The sequence below is a fragment of the Temnothorax nylanderi genome, unplaced genomic scaffold, assembly GCF_030848795.1.
Source record: "Temnothorax nylanderi isolate EJ_2023f unplaced genomic scaffold, tnyl_v1.0 TNYL_tig0030_pilon, whole genome shotgun sequence".
Taxonomy (NCBI): domain Eukaryota; kingdom Metazoa; phylum Arthropoda; class Insecta; order Hymenoptera; family Formicidae; genus Temnothorax; species Temnothorax nylanderi.
In genome coordinates, this window is record NW_027249092.1 from 692562 (window position 1) to 715946 (window position 23385).

The following is a 23385-nucleotide window of genomic DNA, read 5'->3' on the forward strand; positions in this document are numbered from 1 at the left end:
GTAGACACGCTACATACGGTACGTTGACTGTTGCTATAGATTTTCAGACGTGACGAAGTATCGACGCGCATACTTGGCAATATCTTAATGTATTTTATCTTCGCGTTCGCTTTCTCGACTATTTACGAGCTTTTTTTTACAACTTATGGCGATTTAGTCTCAATTGTATATGTTGAAAGTAATAGATATAAAAAAAAGAAAAAAAATACAACAAAAAATACAACAAAAAAATACAACTGTTTCGAAACTATATTTTGGGTAGATTGGGTAGAAGAAAGCTATGGCAAGAAATGCCATGAATCAGTAAACGTGATGTCTACTGAAACCTCATTCGACGCAGCTTGAATAATTTAGAAAAGTCAATTCGCACGACGTCCCATTAATTTGAATTCGCGCGAGAATAAACTCTGGCGCTGCGAAATTGCGTTTCGCCATGCGGCCAATTCCGCTTCTGGCGAAATTTAAATCGAGCCCACCTAAACTCGGCACCGAATTTAGAGTTGGAAGCGCCCGGTGGACCATGCGTGCGCTGCAGTCACCGCCGGCGCATACATCATCCGATATTTATTTGTCTCTCTTCCTGAAGAATTTAAAGCGTGTGGAAGCTCCTACTTTTTTCGTCCGGCCGCAGCAATGAACAGTTTTGGAGAAGATACCGTTATTATGGCGTATGACGCAACGAATGGTATCGCGCGCGACAAGTTCGATATATTGAACAATAAATAATGCCGAGACGTAAAATCGATGAATTGGAACCCGGGCTCCTTCGCTTTGTGTGTTTGTTTTTGCTAGACAACATTAAATCCACAAACCCTACAAATGCACGAAACAAATAAAACAGTATATTTGTAAAAAAAAAGAAAAATATGAATGTGACAGCTAAGATATATCCTAGAGATTATACCACCTTCGTAAATAGTATGAAGAATGTAGATATTGCGCAAGCAACTTAATACGATACTCACAGATTTCGTGAACAGTGTATCATTAAAAGATTCAATACATTAGAATTACACATGAGAAATTTTCTTAAATTTCTTTAAATAATTGTCGAAGGGCAATAAAAATACTGTAATACACGTAACATTAATTCTTTGTAATTTTTTTTCGATAGAATAATAATAAAGATAAACGCTTCTGTAGCCGTAAATAATAATAAAGATAAACGCTTCTGTAGCTGTAGATAAATATAATTTATATAATAAATCGCGAAGCCACGTGGCCAAAGAGACGTTTCTGAGAGTTAAGATGGAGTTAGGAAATCCGAGTACGCATTTGCCGTTTGACGGAATGTTATTGCGGCCATAATCGCAGGCGCCAACAGGTGCGAGCCCGGCACAAGCCTATACGTGAGTGTATGTGTGAGTATGCAATACTACGCTGCGAGTCGGTATACCTATATTATCGCCATAGGGCAATAAAGACCCCCATCCCTATAATCTGTGGCGGAAACAATAACTAAACAGGCAGGCAAGCCAGCCAACCGGCACTGATCCAGTACCAGTCGTTTATAATGCTAATGGTCATAGAACTGTCAATATTTTGACATTTTACCTCTTTAAGAGACGATCTCTTCACCTTTTCTGTGTTTTTTGTTATAAACAATCATTATCATTCATTTTAGAACACTCTTAGTTCCAAGTTACATAAAATTTAATAAAAATGCGACTCATATATGGTAGAATATGTCGAAATCTACGCAGTGAACATTAATTATGTTTAAAATGATATTGAACAAATATGGCACAGAAAAAATTTAAAAGTTTACTTAAGTTATACGGAGAGTAAAAAAACCTTTATTTTAGGAATATAATAAGAAAGTATATAATAAGAAAGATATTCCATAAGATCAAAATTCTCTCTCTTCATTAGTATCTAAAAAGATTATTTGTAGAAAGAAATATTTCTTTATAACAGTATTTTGTGGAAAATGAGCTAGAGTATGTAAGCTAGCAGTGTCTTGTACGTAACTGTAAATAGTGTTAAGAATTGCGAAATGTTCAACTTATTTTATGATGTGTTTCATGTTTTATTTTTCACCTACTATTCGCGCCACGTGCACATACATCTCATAACGCATGTCCGCGTACACATATAAATCTATCTGCTTTTATACATACAGTGTTATGTGCACATCATGGTTTCCATATAGTTACACATATTAATAATGTGTTTACATTATTAATAACTCGTTCATGAATAGACATTAGTCTAAATCTAAATCTTATGACTTTGATATAATATCATATCTATATATTACAAAATGCCAAGCATTATATTCTATATCATCTTTAATATCGCGCTTATTCTTACATATCTTCGTATTTGAAAAGCATCTTGACAGAAGCTATACAGAAAAATATAAATATTAGAATCGTAATATGCATATGTAGTATATACATATATATCTATATAATGTATATCGTATAGTATATACATATACTATATAATATCATCTGTATGTATATGCTAGAAAAAGATATATATTTATCACACGAGAGATTTCCACATATCTTCTACCTCGATCTATTTTCTTATCACAAGGAAATTGTCCCACCCGTCGTGGCAAGACGCCCGGCTCCCTTAACCTTAGAAAGAGAGAGAGAAAAAAAGAGATTTAAGGGGGAAGAAACGGTGACGAGAGAAGGGAGGATGTTCACTCCTCTAAGGAACAGTCGTACATTACTGCTCACGAAAAAAGACCATCCACAGGACGTTTAATTTCCAAAGCCCTTCCGCCAGTTCCATTCACCTCGTCCCTGAATCCACGAGCATTGCATGAATTCCGTCATTCAGAGCCCAACCTCTCTCACCACTCTCTGTACCTCTTCAGACTTACGACTGCGAGGCACGACGAAAAGCGCCGTCGTGTGCAATCTTCCCTATGATATCACCTCTGACCCTCCGGCGTATAGAATTACAGGGGTAAAGAGGGTTCGTCCTGATATGGGGAACACTTATGCTTGCCCATGTGTAATTGTAAAAATATGATACAATCTTTTGATAACGCGCCCGTGAAATATAGAACATTCTACATATAAATATCAATATTTTGATTTTGACAAAATATGCTTTTACCAAAATTGTAAAGAAAGATTTTTATTTCTTTTGAATATTTTGGTCGTACAAATATTCTACTCCTGAAAATTTATCTGAATATCGTCAATAATTATCTCAATATGTAAATGTAAATTTTTAAATAAATCGCTAAACAGAAAACTTTTTTAAACAATTTTCTTTAGTGTTTCATCGTGTTAATATAAAAAAAATAACATTAATTTCTTTTGCATCACGCAAATGCATGATTAAATTAATTCTTTGAAGCAACAGGAAACATTAAGTCCTTTTAATTTTATAATAATGTATCAAACCAAAGTTGATTAGAACTTTAATCATAATAAATAATAAAATGTTTTACACAAAACGTACGGAGAATTATTGCAACAGCATATACGATATATCTATGTATCCCTCGCGTCAATCTTAGAGTTAGATATCAGTCCGATGCTAAAACATATTTACTTTCCGCACCATTAAACGCTGCGATTTTTACCGCAAGCAATCATGTAAGTTTTGAAAATCGTCGTGTTAACCTAACGGCGCTATAAAATCTGGATTCTGGCGGCACGCGCACTCATCCCCGTTACCACCCGCTCTATGGAGTATAACCCTCCACGAGTCTCCACACCACGATAACCTAGCGACACTTCTTCCGCTACGTATATCCTCATTTGTCCGCTGTGTTTTACAACTCGAGTCTCGCTTCATGACCGCTAAACGTGACGGATGCCTAGATTCACATTTTCCTACAAATCATGAGCTCAACCTATGCGTGTTACAACTCGCTATTTGGCAAAATGTGTTGAATTACGAACCGCGTTTACTCAATAACGCTTCTTCGTTTCAAAAGCGTATATTTTTGTAGAATAGTAGGATATTTCACGTATCATGCAATTGCTTCAATTATAATAAAAATATAGAACTACGACTGTATATATTCTACTGATCTCGAGATATTTAGGTATATAAATTAATAATTTTTTTATTTTATAAAAATTTATCAGCGCGTCATAATTTTGTTCTACATAATAAGGAACTTCAACAAAGGAGAATAGGGGGGAGAGAGAGAAAGAGAGGATGTGAGAGTAAAAGTTATCCCGTTACATATACTATTTATTCTTCATAAAGAATTTGTATACTAATTTAAATATTTTCAGTACACTGAGAAAAAAATATTTAAATCATAGAAAATATTTATTTAGATTGCTGCCAATAGCTTATTTACTTAATATAATATACACATATTTAAAACTTTAATTTAAATTAAATTTGAATTAAATAAAAATATCCAATTCTAAATAAATATGTGTATTATATTAAGTAAATATGCTATTGGCAGCAATCTAAATAAATATCTTTTGGATCTAAATATTTTTTTTCTCAGTGTAGTAATTCATTTTAAATTAAGGAAAAATGCTTCAATTATAGTGCGCCTTCGCGATGGCTACATATTATAAGCCAATATTATTAAAAAGAAATTAAGCAAATTTTTGTAGCAACTTTTATATAGAGGGTGGGAAGAAATGCGGTTTTAAGTACTTTGGCTCGAGGCGACCGGAGAAAGGGTGTTTCTCGAGACGTTACCGGAACTGCCTCTTGTTTACAATGGGAAACAAAGTTTACGCGGTCGGGATTAATCTTCGGGCAAGGCGTCCGTGGGGTCTCCAAACGGCGTCAGGATCAGCAAGATCCCTAATGAATCTAGGCAAAGGACCCTCGAGAGTAGGGATCTTGACTTTTGAGAGGGCGCAGCCAACTTCGGCTCAGATGTTGGTCTCGTGGTAGCCAAGACTTGGTCCTGAGTTTCCAACGAGCCAAGGAATACCTCCCATGTTCTATGAACTTTCGAATGCGAGCATCTACCCTGCACGCATTTGCAACTGCGGATTCTCTATCGCATTCGCAAACTAATACATTTTCCATATTTTATAAATTATTCTTTCTATACCTGATGCCTCTTGTATTGATATATTTAACAACGCTATTTTAGCTCTACTTAACTTTCAATTGATTTTTTATTCTTTAAATTTTAAAAGATATATATTAAATTTGAATAGTAGATATATATTATCAGATCTCTATTAATTTTGTAAATGTAGATAATTGAAAATTATCACACATACACATATATACACTGGTCTCAGTTTAGAATACTAATTGATAATGCTTTCGCGTACGCTTTACGGTCCGCATCCAACGTAATTATAGTTATACTTGTTGACCACGTCCATTTTCACCATGACGGTTCCGAGCTGGTAGCATTATGGTTGACCAAACGATTTGATGTAGCAACCACAGATGCAACCGCAAACCGGTGTTAATATCCATTTGTTTTGTAGCAGCTAGTATTCGCGTAAGTGGTTACAAGCTTTTTAAATACAGTAGTTGTATTTTTTTAAATATCATTAATTTAACTCAACGAAATATAAATAGCATCAATACACAAAGATATAAATAATTTTCTTTTCTAGCATTTTAAATAATACTCACTGGTACTGGTTTGAGAGCTTTAAATAATACTCAATTTTTTTATTATAAGATTGTGTGCAATAATTGAGATATTTTTTAACATTCAATCTATTTTCTTCATGCTAATATGTTATTTATGATATAAAATATTGTCATATGTGTTAAGACGTGCGCGCGAAGAGAGTTAACACCAGAATCATACAATCTAAAAATGGCAAAAGGATAGGTAAAAATAGAGTAAACGTCATACGATCGCCGAAAGAAAAATTCGTTTATGTGAAAGATTCCTGATGATCCTCTCGAAAGGACTGTGAATGGGGGTAGATGGGTGGGACCGATATTATATATAACTATCTACCCTAGCCAGTTGCGTGCGGAGAATAGAAAACACGCGGACGTGCGGGGAGGGGCATGGTGGGGGCGAATTGAGGGATGGTAGTAGATGAGGTGCAGAGAAGGGGTTGGAGGGAGGAGGCGGAAGAGAAAGAGCGACAGTGGGAGCGGGAGAGAGAGAAAAGGAGGTGGAAAGAGAGGTGGATGGAAGCACGTAGTGGGGGATGACAGAGATGAATTCGTTTCATTTCACGCTGGGAAGCTCTCGCGTTCCCCGCGTCCGATGATTTACTGGGCTACAATGTGGTAACCCATGATTTATCGCCAACACGCTGGCTTGCCACTGCGCTATACCTGATATCATGGTTGCGTATGCGCTGTACCCGCGTGTCCAAAGAACTTTATACTCTTTCTCTGTCTCTAGCCCATCCCCCCTTCCCTCGTTACTTGGACGTACTTGGGCATGTCTTTCGCGAGTGGGCGGCGAGACGAAGGGAAAGATGAAGACCCTCGCGACCGGGGCCGTGGAATATACGTTATCTGCCTACGGTGTTGGCGGTGGCAGCACGGAACCGATAATTCCATATTCCACCACCATTTATTTATACGCGAGAAACTCCCGTGAGTTTGATCGTCACAGGCACGCTTTGCCACCTTTGATGTAGCTTCGTTTATTTATACGCGACGTTATTCTGATATTCTTTATTATATACTACGTATTACAATATTATTTAAAGCACTCAAACGAGTACGTGAATTGAAATGAAAAACTCACCGGCTGAGATGCGCAACGGCGGAGTTGAAACCCTGCGTTGATCTGCAACATAGAAATATTTTTATGTTAAAACAGTGTCTAAGAGAAAGATAATCTTCAAGTAAATAATTATCGCGTCCGTGAAATTGTTGAAACATTATTTTAATAGATCAGATTTGCATTTTTAAATGCAAGAAACGATCGCGGCCGTATAATTCCACATTAACTCGTTTGCGTAATTATTCGCGAAAAATCATGCAAGTAATATTATACAACCGTGCGATTTGCGAATAAGAGAGAGGCGACGTTCGCGACGTAACGTCTCTTCTCGCATATGCCGGAGATCGAACTCCGAAATTGCGAAATTGCGAAATTGCGCCGGAGTTAAATCTAACCTCGAACGGTATTGTACACACGCGGTCATTAATGCCTGGACACCGATAATTGGATGCATTTCGGAAACTCACTATTTGTCTCTTTCTAAGCGGAACAGTTAGCGAGACTGAGAGGACATTAACGAGTTAATGAGTATCATGTGTAATGGACATGGACGAAGTCGCGCTTGAGAAATTGGCGGAATCCGCCACAGACCGTCCGGATTGACAGAACAAAATAATGAATGAATAACTACTCACCCCACGGTCGCTCCGCCGGCGCCCGATGCCTCCCGGGCCCCCTCCTCCTCTCCTCGATCCTCCTCCGTTGGTCCATTGTCGCACTCGCTCACGACGCGACGACGCCGACGACGTTCACGATCGAAAATCGACGATATCGTCGTTTATGATCGCGCGACACAAAAGGCACGGCACTCCCGGTATTAATCTCGCAACGCGGCGCGTACTTAACACACGGCGACTGAAGAATTACGGCGGAGAAGCTACGAACGAGTCTATACGATCCGCTTGACGACCGTGAACGTCCCGCAGGTAGGCGCGAGTGGGCGCGAGTGACAGTGACGAGTGACGCGACAAGTGAATCGAACATGGCGGACCAAAATCGCGCCCTCGCGAGTCGCGATTGTTGCTCCTGATTATCGACATATATCGATCGATGCTCTTGACAGTGAAGTTGGTCGCGCGATTTACGAATTTCTCTCCGCCATGTTCGATTCATTCGTCACGTCTCGTCTACCTGCGGGACGTCAAGCAGATCGTGTAGCTTCGTTCGTAGCTTTTCCGCCGCAATTCTTTCGTCGGCGTATAATCAAGTGTAATTAAGTACGCGCCGCGTCGCGAAATTAATACCGGGAGTGCCGTGCTTTCAGTGTCGCGCGATCATAAGAGACGATATCGTCGATTTTAATCATGAACGTCTTCGCGTCGCGGTCGTGAGTGCGCCAACAGAGATGCGACAACGACGGAGGATCGAGGAGAGGAGGAGAGGAGGAGGGGGTCCAGGAGGCATCGGGCGACGGCGGAGCGACCGTGAGGTAAGTAGTTATTAGTAAGTAGTTACTATTTTGCTATCCTGTGACCGATTCCGCCACTTTTTCAAGCGTGACTTGATTCGCCCATTACACATATGATACTCATTAACTTGTGTAATACCGATCGAGGTTTTTCTCCGGCGCAATTTCGCAATTTCGGAGTTCGATCTCCGGCATATGCGAGAAGAGACATTACGTCGCGAACGTCGCGTCTCTCTTATTCGCGCGGTCGTAATATATTACTTGCACGATTTTTCGCGGATTAATTATGCGAACGGGTTAATGTGGAAATATACAGCCGCGATCGTTTCTTGCATTAGCATTTTAAAATCTGATATTTGTTAAAATAATGTTTCAAAAAGTTGACGGACGCGATAATTATTTGCTTAAAGTATCGAATATCTTGAACACTGTTTTAATGTAAAAATATTTATATGTTACAGATCGACGCAGGGTTACATCAACTTACAACTCCGCTGTTGCGCATCGGCCGGTGAGTTATTTTTTTATTTCAATATCGAGGCAATGGATTTGGAAAAATTATGTTACAGATGTAAATAAAATAAAAGATAAATGTAAAAATAATTAATGTAGCGATAAAGTGTTCTGTATTACTTATATCTGATGAAACGTCTGAATATATTATTATTTATTCCTATACAGTTATTACAGAAAAAATTATAAAACATTAAATATTAAGAACATAAAAATATATTACAAATAAACTGATATATTACATTATAATCTATTGCCTCGAAATAGATAGGCTCGGAAATGGATAGACTCTCTATATGGAGCCTAGAAAATAGTTTTACAATTGTAATCTTTTGTCGATTTTTTGTTACACAAAGTTATGCGCACTCGGTGATAGTGAGAATAGGATCGCGACTTCTTCGGTAACATGAATAGTGAGGATGGAGGGAAGGTAGGGCTGACTAGGGCTGCGTTCCGATATTCACTGCTAGTAATGAAAATCTATAGTGTACGTGACGTAATCTGTAGATTTTTAGTACTAACAGCGAATATCGGAACGCAGCCTAGCCAAGCCTTGTCTTCATCATAAGCTTTTCATTTCGTATTGCCTTTAAAAAAAATCTTAAAATTTCTCTCTCTCTCTCTCTCTCTCTCTCACTTTCTTTATGTGATGTTAAGTCGTGGCGTTGCGAGTAGGCGCCCCTTACCGAGGTTCACGTCGGCACCGCAATATTTATCGTAATTTGATACAAGCGGACCACGAACAAAAAATTGCTGCTAGCTGGCGGAGTGGGAGGTCAGAAAGATGAGGTAAGGGTGGGACGAGAGGTGGTAGACCCATACATTGCGGGCAACTCAGACGCAGCCTCCGCCTTCCTCAGCTTCCCTATCCAGCAGCCCCTATCGCCCGATACTGCTCATTTCTCCTATCGCCCCTCGTACATTCCAACTTTTCACTTCCGTTTTCGTGTATTACAGTCCTTCCTGATACGATCATCGATCACTGAATGTAAACAACAGTGATTTACAATAACGTAAACTTAACAATAAACAATTATCGCTGTTTTATAAGGGAGATAATAATCATCCTTAATATTGAAATGTCATATTAATTATTGTGGACATTGAATCATACAAATACAAAATTTAATAATTTATACATAACAAACTTTTTAAATATATATTCCTGTTTTCATCATATAAATATATGACATATACAATTCATAACACACAAAATCGATTTTTTTTTTTCATTAAATTTGATTAAGAAAGTCATATTGTTTTAAAATAAAATTAGAGTAAAATACATATAATAAAATTATATAGTATAAAAACATGGTAAAGGTGTGGAAGAGAGAGGGAGAAAGAGAGAGAGAGAGAGAGAGAGATAAATAATAATAACAGCACAATCCTCTGCGGTCAGGTATGAAGAAACTCGTTTCTACCCGTCGAATAGGTCTTAATTAACATCAGGTAGATTCTGGAACGCGCGCGCGTGTAGCTCCTATTTATCATTCCCAATTAAGCTATAATCCGATATGATAAATAATGCCGTTAACGCAGTAAAGAGGCAACAGGATTTGATTTATTTAACAAGATGGCTTGACCATATTATATAACGATAAAGAATCAATAAGTTCTCAGGTCATGAACATAGCGCTTCCCTTATCTATTGCAAAAAAATTCACATGTTAACGTTACTTCTTTACGCTGTTCTCTTCTTCTTTACTTCGCGCGCAATAAGGCATCTCCGAGGAAAAACGACAAATTCATGCGCGAATAAGCATCACGCTCGCAATAAACGCACGACTGCAATTAATCCGGCGAAGGTCGTTGGTACGGCTAGCAGGAATGCAAGGAACTAGTGCACTAATTAGGAGTTACCTCCATTTGTTCTTTTATTTAATCAGTGCCGTGGGTGGTGAGCGTCAGTAGGGTGGATGCTGCAGAGTAGATGGCGAACAAGAAGGGGCGAGAAAGAGAGGGGCAATGCGAGGGAGGGAGGTTTCTCGCGTTGCGGTGGCAGACTATTACGGGACTCCCACATAAATTGGATTGTCGCTCGGTCCAAATGTATGTAGCGATAAATCCACCCGGTGAAAATAATGGCGACTCATTTTGTAAATGGCGTAAAACTTAAAATTGTGCCGTCTCCGACAGTGAGATTTATGGACGCGATGACAGCATCGCTATTACGATTACTATCGCATTTAACTGTCGACCAATACTTACATACGTATACGTATCGACGTATGGATAAGATATTTTTATGCAAATAAAAAGATATTTGTTATCAGTAAGATTTTGTTAAAAAATTTTGTATAGAGAAATTTTAACGTTACATTATAAATTGATACCAATAAAAGAATTAATATATATATATATATTGTCATTTCTAAAAAATTATAATTTTGTTCGTCTAATTATATCAATATTTTGGAAAATTAAAACTAGCCATGCAAAATATGGCGTAATACTTGAAATTCATTCTGTAGTCAATTTATCAATCTATCTATCTTTGACACACACAATGCTCGTGCCATTGGCCATCCACCAGTGACAAGAACCGAACCTGGGACTACCCTTATAGTCGACTTCATTGAACGCGGCGCTCGTTTATCTCCGAACATATACATCATCCCCTCTTCTCGCCTCACCAATGTGCCAACCCTGTTTTCGGTTTCGCCTTCTTTACCCCTTCCCCTTTCCCCACCAGACTCGACGCACGTTCAGTGGTTCAATAGGGAGAAACTGTAAACCCCTAAATACTTCGTCTTCATTTACCAATGTTCAATGTTGATTCTCGTCCTTCTCGCTCGTGTTATTGCCAAGAATTCTTACTTGTGACAATGATCTTGTACTTTATACTTATTAATTATTTATCTATATATTTATAAAATGGTACACGTATATATTTTTCGATATATACTTGGACATTTATAATATATATTTATTTATCTGACAAAAAGAACTACTTAGTGAGAGAAAAATACGAAGATCGATAACATTATTAGATTCTCCGTGGGCGTAAAAAGAGGCTGAGTTCGCAATGTGCGTCAGACAGATAGGGAATCTAATTTTCAAATACCGAGGGGTAGATCTGAAGGAACATCCCCCAGCATATTATTTATAATATATACGCAGATGAAATTGGTGTCCAAACACGTTAGGCACGCGTTTTCAAGTCGTATGCTTCATATACTTCACAAGCATTGCATAGTTATTTCCTTCCTTTTAGATATGAAGAAATTTTCATATAAGAAATTTCGGCAGGCAGACAATATTAAAGAAGCAATATTTGTGCGCAATAATGCGTAAGAATTGATAATCTTTTTTAAAGTAATTAGAAAGAAAGAATGTTATAAAGTATTTTCATATTACAAACGTTTTATTTAGAAATAAAACATATCTGAAATGATATATGTAATATTCTAAATTTTTAATTAAATTAGCTATTAAATGATTTTATTAATGTTATAAATACAAATATGTAAATAAATTTTACGATTTAATAGCAATTCAAAACTCAAATTTAACAGGTAATAAAATTGTGTATACCTAGGCACGTAGAACGGTGAGATAAATCGATAACCAATGATTGGAATAAAGCTACGCCAACCAGCTTTTTCCGGCGGATCTCGTTTCACGGCTCGATTCTGTCACGAAGCGAGCAAGGAGTTTCGGTACCACATTCTTGCCGAAGGGATAACTAGAAAACTTCTTTTCCGCTCAACCGCCTTCTCATCCAACATACACCGGGACTAACTCAGAGAGCTACCCCCTTCTTAACAACACCCATGCCCCACGCCCTGCCCATCCGTGCCCCTGCCTTCTTTTTACCCTCCTTCTTTTTATCCTTTGTAGCAGTTGTGCAGTCGTAGAGTATCTTCGCGCTGCAGGGACGTGTTCACCCAAATGCGCTGTTAAAATTTTGGACACAATCTTACCATTTGTCTTGCGGGATCTGAGAATAAATCTTTGGCGGCTCAGGCGGGCCGAGAAAAACGCCTTGCCCTACGTTACTCACGTGAGCTGGTAAATATATATATGTATGTGTGTGTGTGTGCGCGCGCGCGCGTGTGTATATGGATGCATATATCTGTGTAGGCTTGCGCATGTGCATGCCTATGTATGTATACGTGTGCAACGGTACCCTCAGGGTTTCCACCTTCTTATTCTTCTTTTTCTTCATTTTGCCACCCTTATGGACACTGGCAGGCACGCCGAATAACCCCTGGAGTCTTACAGACCGATGTTCCATCAATAAATCATAATATTCGTATTAACATTCTTCGCACTTCTTTCGTGCTACGATGTTTTACCTCTACCTCCCCTTGCCGTCATCAAAATGGATAAGTTCTGTGACATATCAAAGCGGCAAAAAACTTCTCGATAGGAAGAATTTGTATCATGTAAGCATATGTGATATGTAATTTCGAATGATTGCAATAAATCATGTTGTACTTATGTGCGCCGATATTGTTGCATTAACAGGATATGTGGGCAAGACTTAGGAGTATTTTTAAAAAAACTTTGCCAATAAAAAAACGTAACTTATAAATGATTAATAAATTTTGGCTACATTCTTTCAAAGAATTAAGAGATGATTGACATAATATATTAGAATTTATCGTGTAATTCAATTGTCACTATGATCAATGCACTGTCCGTATGGAATGGAAAATAAATGGATGGCAATGATATCATATTTTATATACTGATAGTGGGGCGTGGAGACGAGATGAGGAACGAAATTGGCGCTTGTATGTATGTGAATTTATGACTACAAAGCATTATTAAAATTTGTCTGTCACTTCCAAAAATGCAATTATACTCTTGATATAGATATATTACACATATACTCAAATTATTGTATATTATTATGATATAAAATTTAGAAAAATTTACTACATAGGTTATATGTAAAATTACTATATAATGTCATTAATTTTTCAAGATTTTTCGAGATGTGTCTGAAGAAATAGCATGATATAAATACAATTTATAATTAAATTATTATTTATAAAAAGTAATTTTTTGCGATAATTCGTTATTGATTGGCTTTTCTTTTCAAAGATTTAGTTTAATTTAGTTATTGAACTAAAAGTGATAGATCTTTCAATATATGTAAAATATTTGATGAAACAAACATATACCTGTTTTTATTAGAATCAAACTGCGATATTATATAGTACTATATATACTTTATTAAATTGCTATCTTTTCTATTCACCGTAAAATGAAAACTGTACGCTATATTCAACAAAGGAATACCGAAGGCGGATGCATACACACATTTTAGAGTACTACTTCATATAACGATAACTCAGAAACGCGACGTCGTCGTTCGCCGTGTACGCTTTGCCCCATCCGTGAAGAGCTCCGGCGTAAAATATGTGTCTGGTGTCTTATTCTTCACCCGGTCGGTTTCTCTCGAAGGCAACAGGAGAATCGAGAAATGGATGAAAATAAGACAAGGAGAAAATAGAAAGCACGAAGGGTTTGAACGAGGATGGTCTTTCCACAACTCTTCCGAATCCTCATCATTGCTCCAGTGCTTTCCGCTGTATCGTTGCTTACATTCACCATTTCCACGATTCTGCACAAACTTATTATTCTCGTGGTCCCGCGTGGATGGTCGCGAAATACGCTGTCTGTCACATTAGCGGTCCAGAACAGGATATCATATCGGACACTTTGGATAGTCGCGAGACATTGTCATCGCCATACTGGCGACTGCCCACACAGTTTTATTCTATGGAGCGTGCACGCTTTTGTATACTATACTTATCACAATTGTCTTCCTTCTTCGTTATATTAATATTTAACAAGTCATCTAATCTCTACTTTTTACACGACGTTGGTTATCGTGCGTCGTCACATTAAAATATTTGCGGTAATGGAAAGACGGTAGACGTACGCTTCTATAGAGGCCGATGATATGAGTCAGTTCTTCATGACGATGAAAGGGAGATTACTTCGCAGTGGTTGCTTTAGGAGAAGGGCGGAACGTGTTCTTGCATACATTTAAAATATTCTGGTTGAGAACCTCCTCTCATAAACTTCCTCATGGCTGTATGTACTTAATACCTGTGAAAGTGTGTAAAGGAGTAATGTATGCGGTGCTGGTAATGCACTTAGGGAGATAAGAGTTTCCCACTTATCCGAGGACATTACCGGATCTAAAAAATCAACAGAGGTTGCAGAAGAACCGAAATTTAGCGAGAAAAATATTGTCGCTGCAGGTAGCCGTAGGTTTACCGAAGGCGATAGCCTTGTAAAAACACGCACCACTTTCTCATTGGTAAAACGCTAATAAAACGAGTTTGAAATATTAACGATAACTGATATATAACCGAGAACTTAGTGCGTGACGCAGTATATGTATATGATGATTACCAATATCGTCTGCACATTTCTCGTTTTTCACAAATTGCCAACCACGATCAAATTAACGCAAAGTTAGTTTTACGTAATGCCGTCCCTGATATCAAGACAGGGGGTTGAACGTTTCCCCTTAAAAGAAACGTGCATTAAATCACCGGTACTTCGTCCGTTGCTCTCCTCCTTTGTCCTTGGTCGATCGTAGAAGCAGCAAGCCGTGGCAGGTTCTACTTATCTCGAGAAGGAAAAGGGAGCACCTTCCTCTTTTTTTTTATCTAGTTACGAAGATGCGAAGGCGCGTCGCAAACCGACCGAGGGAGACTTTCTGCCGGTGGTACAAGGAGGTAGAGGGATGCCCGGAGGGGGGGGAGGATGGCACGGGGGTTGGGAGAGGGGGTCGAAAGCAAGGGTGTTATCTGGGTGGCGGAGGACCGGAGTACCAACATAAATATTAGGCTCCTCGTTAATGCCTCTGGTAGCTACTGGCGTTACGTTTCGCAGTAAGTAAATTATGCGATATGAAATTATTAGCACCATTAAAGAAATTTATACTTTTTCGGTGCTACTCCACCCAACCTACCTACATCTACTCCAAAGACTCGAAAGGAGACGAAAGGAATGGTGACGATTTTTCCACTTTATCTGCCTGCCGGTGCTCGTTTCCTTGCCTTCTCGCCCGTTCTGGAATACCGCAACGATATCAGCCATCCCACCCATCCCACTTTTCGTTTTCCTCGTGCCTACCATTTCCCTTCCTCCTGTCTGATACACTGCTTAATGTTTTTGCAAGAGCCAATTCCTATTATTATCCTTCGTATAAGCTACGGCGTTAGGGTGCTTTGATTGTCAGATATATTTCTATCGTTTACTTCGTGTTATAAAATGTTGGTTTGAGAGCACAGATATATAATAATAATTCACAATCGTCTTGAGCACGGTTAAATCATTCCTTTAAAAATCGCTGACTTCGATTTTAAAATATAACTGCAGTTACCAATAAAATACCATAAATTTTATTTTCGGCGGCAACTAATATTATGTTAGCTGAATTTTTTTCGATGCTTTGTATCCATTTATCACTAAATCAATTATGTTTAATGTTACCTATATTAATTTTACGAACTTTGTACATTTTAAATACCTGTAGCGTTCTACGTTTCCTTAAAATGAATTATAAAATTCACCTATTTGAGTATGCGTCCTTGAAGTCCTCGTGAAGAAATCGGACGAGCATGAAATATTCCGGCGAACCAATCGCGTTGCGCAACACAGGTATGAATTTTGAAGCGGACTGTAGGCTACATTCTTGTGCCGTGGGCAAATAAAACGAGCCGACGAAGACAACATTATTACGGAGCGCTGCCAGCCATTGCTCATGCCCTGCTTCCTTACGTATTTCCAGCCATATATATGTACAAGGGCGCGTGAACGCGCACTCAACATACATTCGCATACATATCCGTTTGTGCACACTACGACGTGGTACAAGCGCGAATCGTTGGATTGAATCTGTTCTACGTTTCTGCTGTATCGATAATAATTGAGTTTGCTCCCTAAATGAAATAGACCCGTTAATTAAAAAGTACTCTGTATTTATGTCACATTCATCACGTAATGTACCATTACATATAACGAAAAGTTATGCTGACAACAATATGGTAATTTCAGATTTAAAAAAATTCTTATCCTAATGCGATGCATTAAAAAGATAATTTAGTAAGATTTTTTTACTTATATATACATATCGTGATAAATATTTATTATAAAAAAATTAATAGTGCTTCATGTAATATTATTAATAATTTTAAAGTCAGCATAAGAAGAAATTATATTTGCATCAAAACGATTAATTTATAATGGTATATTTTTGAGCTATAAAACAAACACCAAAGTAATTATCATATATTTAAATAAAAGCCAATAAAACTATTTAAAAAATATGGGAAAAAGAATACGAAATAAAAAAGGAAATAAATTTTTGACACTGTGTGAAAAAATTGCAGCGGACATCGTTGTCATTAGATTGTACAGGCCTTAAAGCCTACTGTGCCTGAGATATATGAGTACGCGTTCAGTAGGAAAGAGAATAAGGGACTAAAATGGTGAAGAGCGCTACAATGGAGTTGGCACGCTCTGTGGTCATAGAATCATGGCTGTCTATTCAATGAGCTCGAAAATAGCCTTCTTCTACAGATATCTCGTGGGATTTCATGGAATGGCATATTTTATGAAGGTGCACAACCTGCTGTACTTCTAATATCTCGTGTGCGTTATCAAGCACTAATTCTATAACGTGTCGTCATGTCTAATTTAAAACGTCGCAGAGTGTTATTAACGATATTACAAGTATAATATTAATAAAAATCCTATGAAGTTTCTCTGGAACTTAAAGTTGTACAGCAAACTAATTCTTTAATATCAATAACTAATATAATATTTCTATTCGTCATTTTGTTTCGTGAACTTGTCAAATGTGATTTAATTTTTTATGTTAAAACTCAATTAAAATTTAAAAATAATGAAAAATATGAAAAATAAAAAAGATAAAAAACTGTACGGACATACAAGCTAAAGATCGTGGACGATTGGTGGAAGCTGTGGAAGGTAGAAACATGGTGGTAAAAGGGTCGTCCAAGAGGTCACTGCCGAAGGAGTCGTAAGAGGGCGAGGAAAGCGGGTGGAGTAAGGAGGAAACACAGAAGGGGTAAAGGGGCAGGGGTGCTCAAGAGGAGTGAGCGGAGAAAGGGGCAAGAGGTTGCCCTCCATGAATCACGACACAGAGGCTGATTTAGAGGCCCAGAAGTTGCCGCTATAGGTACTAGCTGCCGCCTGTAACCTCCAGGTGAACTTGCTGCAGAGTGTATCCTAATGGATCTTATATGTGAAAATCTCAAATATAATTAATGATCTCAAACATAAATAATTATTTTCTAATTTTTGTCTGCATACATCAAATTCCTTTCATTAATCGTTATTGCCAACAACATTCCTTATATTATAAAAATCTTTATGTATATAGCTTTAAAATTCGCGATTTAATACCTTATTAAGTATTTGTTATTAAGTCGTTAGAATGTATTGCAAAATCTTTATCAATTATCTTCAAATCTATTCACACCTTTTGTAAATGCACGTATGCATATGCGTCGACGTTAATGGATAACTGCACCAACATGTGTAGTATAGTGCGTTCGTTATGTTGTTCGATATAGAAGAAATCGAACAATATACAGTTCGACATGCATATATAATTAAACTACAATATAACTGGTCAATACTATCTCAGTGAAATAGTCAGGATTAAGCGTGAATGCTATCGGGCTTAAGACCGCGAAACGGACAAATAAATTAGAACCAGTATCTGTCCATCGAAAGCATGGTACTGATAAATTTCCGCGCGCGTCCTCACAGACACGAACAGCATATATTTTACATTCTCAATTCGGGATGAACAGATTTATTGAGCTTCACAGCGTCCAATACCGTTCACCTCCCTTGACAATCTTTCTACTTCACTACGTATCTGTATGTATATAAATCTCAATTGTTTTTAGGGCTTTATCTGCCGGCAACATGGCGCAGATTATGTAATAGCAAAATCAGAAGTTTTTTGTGTGAATTTCTTGTGTTATAATTAAAATAGTGATTGAGCTAATATATGCAATTGAACTAACAAAAAGACAATAATCCAATTTATAGAAACATAGTCAATTTCGTACAAATATAAGAATTTCGCAATGTGTACGCGATAATAAATGAATGTGTGAATTAAAACTAAGCACAGTTTGTGAAATGCGCGAAGCTTGGTTATAGAAAATGGAAAAAAATAATGGGTTCAAATATATAGGTGGAATATACATATATGTAACAGAAGCGAAAAAGAGACAGAGTTAGGAACGAGGGGGGTACAAGAGAGAAGAGTACAGCAGAATGAGTAAGTGCGAGGGCTCGTCGCTTCTCCATTTCAAGCCTAAGCGCGCCCATTCATCAGGATTTCGGCGCGCAGACGTGCTTTATTACTGCTCGGTCGAAATTGCTATCCTACGACTCCATTCCGGTCCGCGAGCTTGCATGCACCGTACCCAGGCGAGCCTCTTTCGGCATAGTCAGGATAATGCATTAGTACCTTATATAAGATTCAGCCACGCGCAAGCGATCTATATTCTTAACCAGACACGGCGCAAGTTAACTAAATTCAAATTATACCGATATATCGGCAAACAGTACATATCTTTAATCACTATCACAATATAAACACGGTTTATAATAACAAATCAATAACATAGTTATTAAGACATTATTATACAGCTCAGAGAGTGTCACTATGTGTCTACTTTGATTTTAAAACAAATGACATCCTCTTGATCTAATTTTCAGTAGCTATGTATTAAGGAAATGTGCCCAGTGGGACACTGTATAATATTTCGCTGCCGTGATTTGTAATTTTTTTATTAAGACATTCAAGAGTAAACAAGAACCCATTGCGTAATAATTCGTTAATTATTCTACGACAATCTATCTGATTTCTTTCTCGGTCGCTACGGTTGCTGCGGGCTTCAACTACCTGCTGGCGTGCGTCGCGCAATTCACACGATGCTCGCGCGAACACGACGATCTTTCGCACGCGCACACGCGGCACACGCGCACATGCATATGCATCCGCGGCACGCGTGCATTGCATCCCCGACACATGTATACCCGAATACGAATGAAAAAGCTTAATGCGCCATTATTTACTTGATAGTGGACAAAGGGTTCCAGGGGCACCAGCACGTGTTTACGCGTTTATAACAGACGTGACGTAGAGTGGTTATATTCTAGCGGGGCGTGTGCGTCGGGGGTGGATGCCGGCAGGGCCGCGACGGGCTCGCGTGGAGATGGCTGGAGGTGGTCGGAGGCGGCGGAGTCGCTGTTTTGTGATGCAGCACGCACATTACCAGACCGTAATGCGGCGTCGGGCTCACCGGTTCATATATTTTATTTAGCACTGACACACACGGGGCTGAAATTACGCGCAGTTATTAATGAAACTAAACTATTAATTTAAATTCCATTGTTCCATTATAAATAATTACCTGTTAATTACCGGCGAACCGGGCCAACCCGTGTAATGTGATTGGGGGACAAACAAACGATTGGGCTAACAAACGTTCGTTACAGCGTTAATGTTACCGCTCTTTGAAATGTTTTTGCTGGTTTACGCTTTATTTCTGGTAAAGTGGCCTAGGAATCTTAATGATCGATTATTGCATTTATAACATATATTTCATAGATTTGATGTTATTCATTACATATTTTAATTTTCCAAAATACAAGCGTCAAACCGCGCCCATAAAATAGTGAATTTAATTACTGATTATTAATTGGCGCCAGCTCATGCTGAAGCTTAATGAGTTATATTTGCCTGTGTTTTAAGCATTATTTATTATGTATCATTGTATTAATAAAAGTATAATCCGGTTACATTGACTCGAACAAATTACGTGAATTATATCTCTATCCATTTGTTACTGAATATTATCAACTCGATTACCAATTCTTAAGCTGTAATAATCAAATAACGAGATATCGATATTTGATCGAAGTGGGGATTGGAGAGGAATAGAGAGATACCGCTGTTGATAGTGCCTTTTGTTTCCGTCGTCGTGCATAGATAAATACGCGTGCGTGTCAACAAGTATGCTAACGTCTCTTAGGGCTGATTCAATTAATCAAAGCTGAGTCGGCGGCCGGCGCTGATTGCTCTTGCGATGCACTTAGTCGCGTACACGTGATTACACGCTGTGAGATGGACAGATGAGACTACGTGCCTGTAGTTAATCTTCCATGTGTCAAACGGTACAAATGACACGAAGTGGAAGGTGAGGGAGCAGAGAGATGCGTGATACGGACTTCGTGTACGTACACGAACGACTCTCGTATCGATACAGCGGGGCATCTTTGCGCGAGGTGACTTCTAACTGCGTGCTGTGTGTGAAGAGTTCGTGACTGACATACGCGCCGACATATAGGTAGAAGCGCCACGTGCAGGAATGACATTCCAACTTGGTGAGCGAATTGTAAAGGGATCTCCTAATGGTCGCGCAACGAAATAGCTGCAGGATTCAATTCAATTATTGTGTCGTCCGAAGACTCATAAAATATAATCTATGTGAGATAAATGTAACGTGTCTTTCCGTAGTTGTAATTTATAGTTTTGCAAGTCGTTACGTTACGTTATCTCTTCGACACCTTGCACCGGTGTGATACGCGGTAATTGAAATCGCAGGCGGTGACTGGTCGCACATAATAAGAAGGCGCCTTGATGCCAGCACGCGTTCGTAAATACGTATCGAGCCAGGAAATCACGATCACGAACACTTTAGCGTGCTACAGCTTGATTGCTATGTATCGTGGCGCCGGTAACAATTTATTATTCGTCGCGAAGAAAACACTCAGGTGACTGTCATCTTTTCGTTTCCCCATCACTTTTTTTTCAAAACTCACTGCGATATATTAAATAGATTTATTCTCGACGTTCGAATCAGCCTCAAAATTACATCTTCAATTTCGCCAGCAGTAGAGAAAAGTTGCAGAAAAAAAATGTATTATGCGAATAAAATTTCGTATTTCACGATGATCGAATTTCCCATCATTTTCACATTTAATACATCCGTTCTCTTCGAATTTGGGAATAGTCGCTACGGTGGGTAAACGGGGGTGAGAGAGAAGCGAATCGAAGAAATGACGTAACGGAGACATAGTGCTGCCAGAAAGAGGAAAGCGCGATAGAAGGCATCGGAGCGCACCGGCGCCCTGCCTCGGCTCCGTCGAGGCGCCGGCGTCACTTCCGCCCTTACTCCTATTCTCCCTGTTCCCTCCGCCGTCTCGTCTCGCAACTGTTCCCGCCGGTTTCGCGGTTCCTATCTCGATTCAGGCTGCCGCTTGGAATCGCAGAGCCTTGAAAAAGAAGCAAAAGGAAATGTACACCGACTGCCGGCGTCGGCGTCGGTAGGCGTTGCCCTCACCCGGGTGCACTCGCCAGAATCCCGCGACTACGACCACTCCAGCCACCAATAAATAAATATGAGATGCATCGGCTAAACAGTTCCCGGGTTGTTGATCCTGCGAGACTTGTATAAATCAGCTTTATACTCTAGCATCCACGTCGCCTGACCCGGCACGCTCGTACGTGTGTAAAGCTTCGTATCGGCGCGATACGCGTTTCCGCGCTCTTTGTGATTCCGCGTATATAACATTTCGTCGGTATCAAATATCCAAGATGCAGATATAACTGGCTTAGTAATTGAATTGAAATATTGAGGGAACACGGCACGCTTCCAATTATCTCCGATCAGAACGATGACATTAACACGTGCTTATATATAATATGTGGACGATTATCTTTATTTTCGCTAAACTTTCTCGCGCGATTTAAAATCTACCGCAATTCCCCGAAACTCATTATTTGATGGCACTTGGTGCACGTGACGCGCACCATAATCTTCCCCATCTCCGTTTAAACCATCGCCCACGCGCCATCTTTCCCCGAAAAAATAATAAGCGAGAGGGTTGGTCCCGTGATACACGATGTAGGAGACGGGAGACCAGGGCTGACAGGGATTCATAATTTCACGCGGGCTTATTGCAGTCAGTTATTTATCCTCTCTACTCATCGTGCATGCAGCTCTCGCCTAAGACTCGCGGTTCTGTTCCGCTTGCGGTTTTCGTCTTCTTCTCTTCTCTCTTGTTCCCCTCGTCCTACACCACCGCCATCACCACATCGCAATTTCTTCGCTGGATGAGTCATGATACGTCCAAAGCAATGTCGTAGTTTAATTTGGCATGGATCGCATCGTTCACTCGTGCGTTACTTGCGCCACTACAAATCAATTATTTGCGACTTTGGTCAGTAAACGCGTATTAAAAATGGTAATTTATGAAGAACTTGAAACTAGGCGGCAATAAGTCAAGAGTTATTTTTATGGTTGTTGCATCGTAATAAGGATAATAAAAGTGCAGGCCAGTCTCCGCTTTTGACGTTCGTGGTTACAAAATTGTATCGGTTTAACTTTCCGACGAGACAAGTGTTGATTTACGATTCTCGCAGGCTATATATTTCACAGTTATCTGATTTAAAACTTTGTATTAAACTTTCTCCGAAGGTTAAATCCCAATGGGATTAACAAGGACCGTTGGCATGGCGTCGAGTTTTTGGTTTTCTCGAATGGTAGGTATTCATATATTTTGATGGAAAATAGTCGCTGTTCCATACGAGTTAGGAAAAGGATATTTGTGCAGACAGAGCAGAACCGTGAATGTTTCCGGCCAGATTTTCCGGCCAGTATCCGCCGGCGTTACGAATATTCGGCCAGTTCGGTGGCCAAATAGTCCCTCACTCGCCGCCCGCTCGCTTGAACACGGAGGATAATCCTCGTGGATTATTGCGCTATCACGTGGGTCCATACGTGCTCACGGGTAGGATGTCCTAGGACGTCGTATTTGT

At 39.0% G+C, this 23385-nt stretch overlaps 1 protein-coding gene and 1 long non-coding RNA gene across 2 annotated transcripts in view; one reads left to right on the plus strand and one right to left on the minus strand.

The window, feature by feature from the left end:
* Window positions 1-7266, minus strand: part of Antp (homeobox protein H90) — a 107436-nt gene extending 100170 nt beyond the window's left edge. The window contains exons 1-2 of the mRNA XM_071702486.1: window positions 7252-7266; window positions 6638-6679 (exon numbers count right to left, since the gene is read on the minus strand). The gene's annotated coding sequence lies outside the window, so the exon portion shown is untranslated. The remainder of the gene's footprint in view (window positions 1-6637; window positions 6680-7251) is intronic.
* A 1217-nt stretch (window positions 7267-8483) lies between these two features.
* Window positions 8484-23385, plus strand: part of LOC139770496 (uncharacterized) — a 65441-nt gene continuing 50539 nt past the window's right edge. Inside the window, exon 1 of the long non-coding RNA XR_011717774.1 lies at window positions 8484-8535. This is a non-coding gene — a long non-coding RNA (uncharacterized lncRNA). The remainder of the gene's footprint in view (window positions 8536-23385) is intronic.